This window comes from Pan paniscus, chromosome 15 (genome assembly GCF_029289425.2).
Source record: "Pan paniscus chromosome 15, NHGRI_mPanPan1-v2.0_pri, whole genome shotgun sequence".
NCBI classification, from domain to species: Eukaryota; Metazoa; Chordata; class Mammalia; order Primates; family Hominidae; genus Pan; species Pan paniscus.
In genome coordinates this window covers 93,359,093-93,368,232 of record NC_073264.2, presented here as the reverse complement: position 1 = coordinate 93,368,232, position 9,140 = coordinate 93,359,093, and the positions used below count along the sequence as shown (strand labels likewise).

The 9,140-nt window shown below is 49.2% G+C and overlaps 1 long non-coding RNA gene across 1 annotated transcript; it reads right to left on the bottom strand.

Moving 5' to 3' along the window:
• Positions 1-948: 948 nt before the first annotated feature.
• LOC117975746 (uncharacterized) lies at positions 949-8,351 on the bottom strand. Its single transcript, XR_004666074.3, has 4 exons — positions 8,130-8,351; positions 6,520-6,649; positions 5,090-5,388; positions 949-1,619 (listed from the first exon to the last, which is right to left on the bottom strand). It is a non-coding gene; the product is annotated as an uncharacterized LOC117975746 (long non-coding RNA).
• Positions 8,352-9,140: the final 789 nt, after the last annotated feature.

The window sequence follows — 9,140 nt, the reverse complement described above, 5'->3', positions numbered from 1 at the left end:
GCCCCCAGCATGTCCAAGCCCCCTTAGCCTTCTTGATTGTTTTCAGAACACTTGTCTCCTTCTAGGACACTACATCGCATGTGCGTCTGTTATATTTGCCATCCGTCTCCCCTGCCTCTAGAATAGAAGTTCCACAGGGGCAGAAATGTTGGACTATTTGGTTTGTTCTGGATGTATCCCAAGTACATAGAATGGTGGCATGTACTTGGATGGTGGAGGAGGCGTTCATCCATTTGTGCCTCCATTCCACAGACATTACTGCACGTCTGCAATGTGTCAGGCACTGTCTAGGCAAACACAGCCTTCATCCTCATTCCTTGCCCCTTTGTTTTCGTTCCCTTACTTGGCCTCTGCTGCCAGACCCTCTGGCCCTGTGCTGGCATCCAGAGTGCCAGCCTTCCAGGCTACAGCCAGAGCTGGGCCTGTAATCTGCTGTGTTCCATGGCTGGGATCTCAGAGAGTGACCGAGCCCCTTCTGGGTGTTAGGATCACAGGCGGGCCTCTCCCGGCTGCCTCCCACTGCTGTTTGAGGCTGAGCTCTATGAAGCCCGAGTTTCTGTGTTTGCTCATTTTTAAACAATGATAAGATTTCCGTATTCAGCACTTCTTCACAGGCCCTCGGCAACTGCCTCGGCAGGCTTCCTTCCAGTCCTGTCGTAAATCGCTTCTGAGTCAACCTCTTTCTGTTCCGTACGAGCTTAGCAGCATCTCACCTCGAAAACGCGCATCATCAGAACATGACAAGACTGTATCTACAGAGATGAGGGAGTTTCTCTATAGCATCTCTCAGGCAAAATGAGTATGGCGGTCACCAGAGAGTTTCTTGCCACTTTCTCTCAGGGTTCTGGATATGTAGCTAAAAATGTAAGCCAAAAAGAAACAACAAGAACAAAAATAACTGTGCTTGTGTTGCACCTTTTATTTTATAAAAGCAAGGGGGCTGCTGACTGGAGTTTTACCTGCTGAAGCCCTAAAGACGGCAAATACACTCAAAGAGATGCAAATAAAATGAATTCTAAGGCCAGGCGCGGTGGCACATGCCTGTAATCCCAGCACTTTGGGAGGCCAAGGCAGGCAAATCACTGGAGGTCAGAAGTTCGAGACCAGCCTGGCCAACATGGTGAAAACCCATCTCTACTAAAAATACAAAAATTAGGTGAGTGTGATGGTGCACACCTGTAGTCCCAGCTACTCAGGAGGCTGAGGCAGGAGAATCGCTTGAACCTGGGAGGTGGAGGTTACAGTGAGCTGAGATTACACCACTGCACTTCAGCCAGGGTGACAGAGCAAGACTCCGAAAAAAAAAAAAGTTAGGGGGAATTCTAGGACCTGTCTCAAGCTTCACTGAAGACAGTAGGAACTAGGTGGGTTAGTGAAGCTCAAGGTGTTGCATACAGTGGGCGGCAGGCATCCCTGGTGCCTTCCACGGGTGGGCAGAACATGGGAGACAGGACTTCTTCACTCTGCTCTGGTTCCAAGAGATTGGGGAAAAGGGATAATGCTGAGAATTCTGCGGGGTTCCACTGGGCACACTGCTAAAAGACATCGCCTTCGGACAGCACACAGAGCTTCTGTGATCTTCCCATCTTCATGGTAAGAAGACGAAAGGAAAAATGTGGCTGAAGGGAACCGAGAGAAGGAAGATTGACTGCACATGGGGATAGAACAGAAGAGCCCTCACCCACCCCTCCTCTAAACCCAGGTGCAGGTGGGGCACGGCCCACTGCCTGGTGGATGGGACCCTGCAGGGAGCTTGGGAGCACAAGCCAGAGCCCTGGGGCGTTCCCGGCATGCAGAGAACCAGGTGTGCTGCCCTGATGTTGGATGCAGTGCAACCTTTTAGACAGAAGTCTCCCCCCACCCTCCAACCCTAAGACCACAAAGGATGCACAAAGACCCTTGAGAGGCTGAGGTTTGCCTGTGAAGGCTCCACACCTCCTTAGGGAAACTGCAGGCTCCAGGTGAGGCATTCACGTTACCTGAGGTTTCCCCAGCCAGTAGGACATAGCCCCACTGCAAAGAGCTTCTCCCCCACTCACCACAGCATCATAGCAGCACCCCTGTGCAATACCTCCAACAGCCTGGGGAGCTCCGGAGGCGACCCCTCCATACTCCATACCATGCCCCAGTAAGTGTAGGAATATTATCTGTTCCTACTTGAGGTGCTGACCTGAGCACCACCCACAGCGGGTGAAGTGTGGAAGTGAGGGGCATTTCCAGAATAAGAGGGTTTTGGGACCCAGATGAGGTCTGCTGAGACCTGCTCCCTGGGAAGCCATTCTCACAGGCACCCATAGGGAAATGTCACTCAGGGAGCTGTCCCACAGCGCTCCCCAGCTGCCGGTCGGTCCAAAGGGCCACAGAGCGTGCTGCCCTCTGGGGCGTCCTCATGGAGCCCCCCTGGGATCTGCCAGCGGGGAGCAGAGTTCTCCCCCTCTTCCTCCTTCTCTTCCTCCTCCCCTTCCTCCTCCCCTCCCCCTCACCTAGGCTCACATCAGGCATCAAACCAGCCCTGCTGGTGCCCTTGTGTCCCTAAAGAGTACCTTGTGCTTTGCCTGGGCAGGGCCAGGCCAAGGGGGACCTGAGAGACTCCACATGTGTTCTCTTCCTCTGCAGAGCCCAGAGCCCATTCCAAACCCCTCCCCTCCAGCCAAACTCCCTCAGGGGCGTGGTTCTTGGTCCCGCCCTTTGGTTCACTGCAATTGCTCAGACGTCGCTGACCCACCACAGCAACAGGCCCACGGATTCTCAGCTATTGTTTGCCTCTGTTTCTTCAGTCAGCTTTTCTCGACACTGGATTAGAAGTGCTTGCAAGGTGTGGAGGGCCAGGGAGGCAAGTGAGGTGGCCCAGGGTGCTTGGGCTGTTCACAGCCTGGGTCTGAACCTTGCCCTGTCCACCCACACCCTCCCTCTCATTCTACTCTTGAGCCTCCTGGCATAGGCCCTCCCGGGTTGCACCCTGGGTTCTCATCCTCTCCTTGCCCCTTGCACTTAGCACTGTCTTCCTGGCCTTGACTTTGGTTCCCCTTGACAATTTTCAGGTTCACACCCCAGCACGCCCTGCTGTGTTGTCATTAGCAAATGTTTCACCAGCTCTTCTGGGTCCCAACACCCTCTTATTCTGGAAATGCCCCTCACTTCCACCCTTCACCCGCTGTGGGTGGTGCTCAGGTCAGCACCTCGAGTAGGAACAGATAATATTTCTACACTTACTGGGGCAGAACGGAGGCAGGTGTTTTATTGGTTTTGTTTGTTTCTTTGTTTGTTTTTTGACACAGAGTCTTGCTCTGTCACCAGGCTGGAGTGCAGTGGCACAATCTTGACTCACTGCAACCTCCGCCTCCCAGGTTCAAGCGATTCTCCTGCCTCAGCCTCCCGAGTAGCTGGGACTACAGGTGCACGCCATCATGCCCAGCCAATTTTTATATTTTTAGTAGAGACAGGGTTTCACCATGTTGGCCAGGATGGTCTCGATCTCTTGACCTCATGATCCGCCCGCCTCACCTCCCAAAGTGCTGAGATTACAGGCATGAGCCACCGCACCTGGCCTGGATGCAGGTGTTATGTCAACCTTAGATATACCTCCTGGGGGGCTAAGCGTATGGAAACAGTGGATGGCTGTATCGTTTATGTGGCTATAGCTTTAGTGTAGTCTGGAATGCGAACATCTCAGGAGGGATGTTCATGGTCCTGTCTAATTGGACAGATGGACTGGGAGGGGAGAGGGGCTGGTTCTAGACCTGCCCATGGTGGAGTTGTGAGGAATGGAGGCTGGGGTTAGGCCAGGGGAAGGAAGCAGTGGAAGGTGCCCTCCAAAAGCCCTCCTATACTGAGAGACCATCGTGACTGAAGAGGACACTGATTGGCAACAGACAGTAGTCCAGATAAAAAGGGAATAAGGGTCCGGGTGCGGTGGCTCAAGCCTCTAATCCCAGCACTTTGGGAGGCTAAGGCAGGTGGATCATGAGGTTGAGAGATTGAGACCATCCTGGCCAACATGGTGAAACCCTGTCTCTACTAAAATACAAAAATTAGCTGGGCGTGGTGGCATGCACCTGTAGTCCCAGCTACTCGGGAGGCTGAGGCAGGAGAATCACTTGAACCTGAGAGGCAGAGGTTCCAGTGAGCCAAGATCGAGCCACTGCACTCTAGCCTGGTGACAGAGCAAGACTCCATAAAAAAAAAAAAAAAAAGAGGGAATAAGGAAGTTCAGGTGATGCTGATGCTGATGCTGATGGAAGGACCCAGGTGCAGTAAATAGCTAACAACCCAAAATGAACAGTTGGTAGAGTGGGCAAGTTAAAAGGAACAAAAGGCTAGTGATTATGCCTGAGGAGTGAGATTGAGTTATTAAATGGTGAGTGCCAGAGAGCTGGGCATGGAATGCTTCAAGTTCTCCTGCTCAGGGGTTAGCAAACTAGAGTGCCTTTTGGAACTGACAGGTAACATAAAATGTAAGACAATAGGGAGGGGTGGGATCATGCCAGCTGCAGAGGGCACAGCTGTGATTGTCATCAGTGCTGTGCCCCATTAGAGCTGATCAGCTCTCCAGGCATCTGCTAGGGTTTACCTTCCCCTCTTCCTTCGAAGTCAGGAGAGTCATGCAACTTGCCCTGACAATGAAGTCTAAACAGAAGGGGCACGTGGCCTTCCAGGACAAAGATTCAAGAACCAGTGAGCCATTCACTCTGCCTCCTTCCCTTCACTGTGGCAGTGGCCCTGCAAGCCCATGTCAAGAGAAAGCTGCCAAGAGCCTGAGTCCGTGAGTGGATGCTGTGAGAAGAAAATACATCCTCGGACATGTGACATGAACAAGAAATAAATTCTAGTTGTGTTGCTCCTAAGGCATTGGAGTTACTTGTTACTGCAGTGTAACCTAACCTAGCCTAGCCATTGGAAATGCAAATATTTTTTAAATGCCTTGCTGGCCAAACAAAAGTCTGTAGTGGTGGAATTTGGCCCATGGCAGAGTCAGATTATCACCCCTGGCTAGAAATTGTGAAAATACTGAATCTCAGTCAGCTATCCCAACTTTAGGAAAATAACAGTCCTAGATACTGAACCACAAAGGTCCCAACAGATGACTTACCAATGAACAGTGTTTCCATCTTTCTGCTTCTCTTCTTTCTGCCCTTATCCCCTCCTCCTTCCTCCCATCACCACTTCTGTGACTTTTCTCTCGTTCATCTGTCCATGAGTTACTGTGACAATTATTAAAGTTTTGCTTCTTTGGGAACTCTCAGGAGTTTCTGAGTCCTTTGCCAGCCTTGTGTGGTTGAAAAGAATAACCACCAAAAGGCAATGCCTCAGTACCTGGGATTTCCCATTTCATGGTGGAATCATAGAATCAGCATCAGTCTCATCAAGAGAGTGTTCAGTGGTGTCCACCTAGGAACAGGATGAAACCTGGTCAGGCAGAAGCAGAGATGGTGAAGATCTTTGGCTGTTGAGTTGTCCCTAGAAATAGACACTGCCTAAGACACAACTCTTAGAGTGGGAGAGGGAATGACACTTAACTTGAATCCGATTTGTGTCACTCTCCTAGGAGAGAGTTCATACCAAATGGATCTGTCACAGCAGGAAGCAGCACTGAGGTTTGGAGGCACCAAGCCCCAGAGATGAGAGGCCGCCTGTCTTAGTCCATTTTGTGTTGCTATACATAAACTGAGCTGGGTTACGTATAAAGAAAAGAGGATTACATGGTTCATGGTTCTGCTGGCTGGAAGATGGGACATCTGGTGAAAGCCTCAGGCTGCTTCTACTCATGGTAGAAGGGGACCTGTGTGTGCAGAGATCACATGGCAAGAGAGGGAGCAAGAGAGGTCGGGGGAGGTGCCAGGCTCTTCTTAACAACCAGCTCTCAAGGGAACTAACGGACTGAGAACTACTCCCCCCACCTCCCCCAACACGGAGGGCATCAATCTATTCATGAGGGATCCACCCCACAACCCAAACAACACCCCACCTTAGGACCCACCTCCAACATGGGGGATCAAATTTCAACATGAGACTTGGAGGGGACAAACATCCTGACTATAGAACTGCCTCCGTGTTCCTGTTTCCTCATCTGTACAATGGGACAATACAGACCCACCAAGTGCCTCCTCCGTACTAGACACTGTGCCAGGCCCTGAGGAAGCAGAGATGAATGTGCATGGGACCTGTCCTCAGGGATCTCACAGTTGAGCACAGTGCTGCAGAATGTGCCAGTCTGTGAGGTGTTTGTTCCCAGTATGCAATATGATAAGGAGCTTTCACTAGAATGTAAATTCGTTTTCATCACTAGGCACACCGTCTAGACCAGCTAATTTTTTATAGCAAGCAAGGGAGTGATTTACAAATTCTTTATTTCAAATGGTAACAAACAGTTGTTGACACAGATCTATTGACTACAGTTTGAACAGTACCATCTAATAGCTTTGAGACTTGCTGTAAAGAATTAGCAGAAGTAAAAGCATGATACTGGTATAGCAATAACAGAAACTATCAAGGCCCCCTCCACGTCCCCTTGGCACTCACAGGCAGGTTTCTCCCGAAAAACCTGCGATGCTCCACCTGCTGCCTTTCTCCGAGGCCCAGCATGAGGGGTCAACAGATGCTGGAGAGTTGATGCCCCCAGGTCCACACTTCAGTCAATGACGAGCAGGACCTGGAAGATAAATAGCCCAGTGTTTGTCCCAGGGGAGACAATTCAGTGCACAATCTATGCTTTCTCCCAGATGTCCCAGCAGGACCACACCCAGTTGTCCACAGTATAACCTGCTTGTTAGCAAACCCTGACTAGGTTCATCCCTTCCCTCCCTCATGCACCCATTCTCCTGCCAGTGCCTTCTGAGGTCACCTCCCAATCACACTCCTTGCACGCACACCCTTGTCTCAGGATCTGCTCCTGGGAAAGCCCTATCCAAGACACTGTGCTAATGTACCAACCCCAGTGGTCAAATGGTAGCACCTCTCTTTTCTAAACACTATTGAGGTGATGAGAAAATGCTCCCTTGGAGCTTGTGCTGTCCATGAGACTCTCGCATGTTTCTTAGTACCACGTTGTATCACCCACCACTTAGATTTGCCTACAGAGCCGTAATAACTCCAGGTTTAACGTTCTGATTTTATTAACTTTAGGAAGAGGATGGAGTGGCGTGGAAAGAGGAAAAGAGTGCACTGTTTCGAGACTCCAGAACAGAACTCTTGATTTTGCTCCAAACCTCTTCTTCTCCATGAGGCCTCACCATACCCCTATCCCCTGTCCCGTTGCCCAAGCCCCACCCCGAGGAGTCAGCCTTGATTCTTCCCTTTTCTGCAGCCTGCACATCCAACCCATTGGCAGGCCCTGTTTGTGTCTTGAGAACCTGGGTGGAATCTGTTCACCTCTCTCTAAACCACCCCCAATTCCCAGCCACCATCAGCTCTCTCTGGGGCCACACCAATGGCCTCCCAACAGGTCTTGCTGCCTCCATTTTGCTCCTTATAATCCAATTTCTGCAGTGTCCAGAGAGACCTGCCAAAAATGTAAATCAGATCATGCCTTTCAGTGACTTCTCATCTCAATTAGAATAATATCCAGACCCTTCACTATGGCCCACCAGGCCCCACAGGATCTGGCTTCTGACTTTCTCCAACCCAAGCCTCTGAGCTCCAATCACAATGGACTCAAGTGTCCCCAGTTCTTTCCTGCCACAGGGACTTTGCCGTTCTTACTCTCTCTGCCTGGAAAGCCTTTCCCTGCGCCTTCACATAATCATGGTGGTTGCTTCTCATCTGTCAAGCCTTCATTCAAATGTGACTCCTCAATGAAGTTAATTACCCTGTCTAAAATGTTGCCTAACACACACCAGAAACCCCAATTATTTTCCATCATAGCACCTATTTATTACCATTCTAGCAATGATCACTAATCTGCAATGGTCCTATTAGTTTACTTGTTTATTGCCAGCCTCTCCTACTGGAATGGAAGCTCCACAAAACCCCAGATTCATCAGTCTCCTTTGCATTACCTCCCCAGCCCTTGGAGGGTGCTCAACATCATACAGGAAATGCTTAATACATTTTGCTTTTCCTTAGAGCAGAAGTTTCATTTCATCTCTTTTTTTAGTTCTTTGGGGATAAAATATACACAACATACAATTTACCATTGTAACCATTTTTAAGCAGACAGTTCAGTGGCATTAAGTGCATTCACAGTGTTGCCCATCCATCACCACCATCCAGCTCCAGAACTTTTTTATTTTCCCAGACTGAAACTCTGTACCTGTAAAAAGTAACTCTCTGTATTAGTCTGTTTTCATGCTGCTGATAAAGACATACCTGAGACTGGGTAATTTATAAAGAAAAGAGGTTTAATGGACGCACAGTTCCACATGGCTGGGGAGGCCTCACAATCATGGCAGAAGGTAAAAGGCACGTCTTACATGGCGGCAGGCAAGAGAGAGAATGAGAGCCAAGCAAAAGGGAAAACCTCTTATAAAATCACCAGATCTCATGAGACTTATTCACTATCATGAGAACAGTATGGGGGAACCTGCCCCCATGATTCAATTATCTCCCACTGGGTCCCTCCCTCAACACATGGGGATTATGGAAGCTACAGTTCAAGATGAGATTTGGGTGGGGACACAGCCAAACCATATCACATCCCGTTCCCACTCCCCTAGTCCCTGGTACCCACTATTCTACTTGCCACGTCTATGAATTCAACTACTCTACATAGTTCATATAAATGGAATGATACAATGTTTTTCCTTTGGTATCTGGCTTATTTCACTCAGCTTTCAAGCTTCATCCATGTGTAAGATGTACCAGAATTTTCTTCCTCTTTAAGGCTGAATAGTATTCCATGTATGGATAAACTGTACTTTGTTTATCCATTCATTTGTTGATGGACAATACATTTTGTTTTGTTCTGTTTTTTAAGTCACAATAGCTTAGAGTCCTGCCTCTGGCACCTAATTTGTAACCTTGTGCAGGCTATTTAACCTAAGACTCTATTTCCTCCCATGTAAAACAGGGGTAATGTACCAATTACCTTATATAAAGCCCTGGCACAGTCTTACAAACAGGGAAATTTAGCAAATACTGTTTTTCTCTGTGTCTGTCAGAATATTTTCAACTGGCCGAGCATGGTGTCTCACACATCTTTGTAG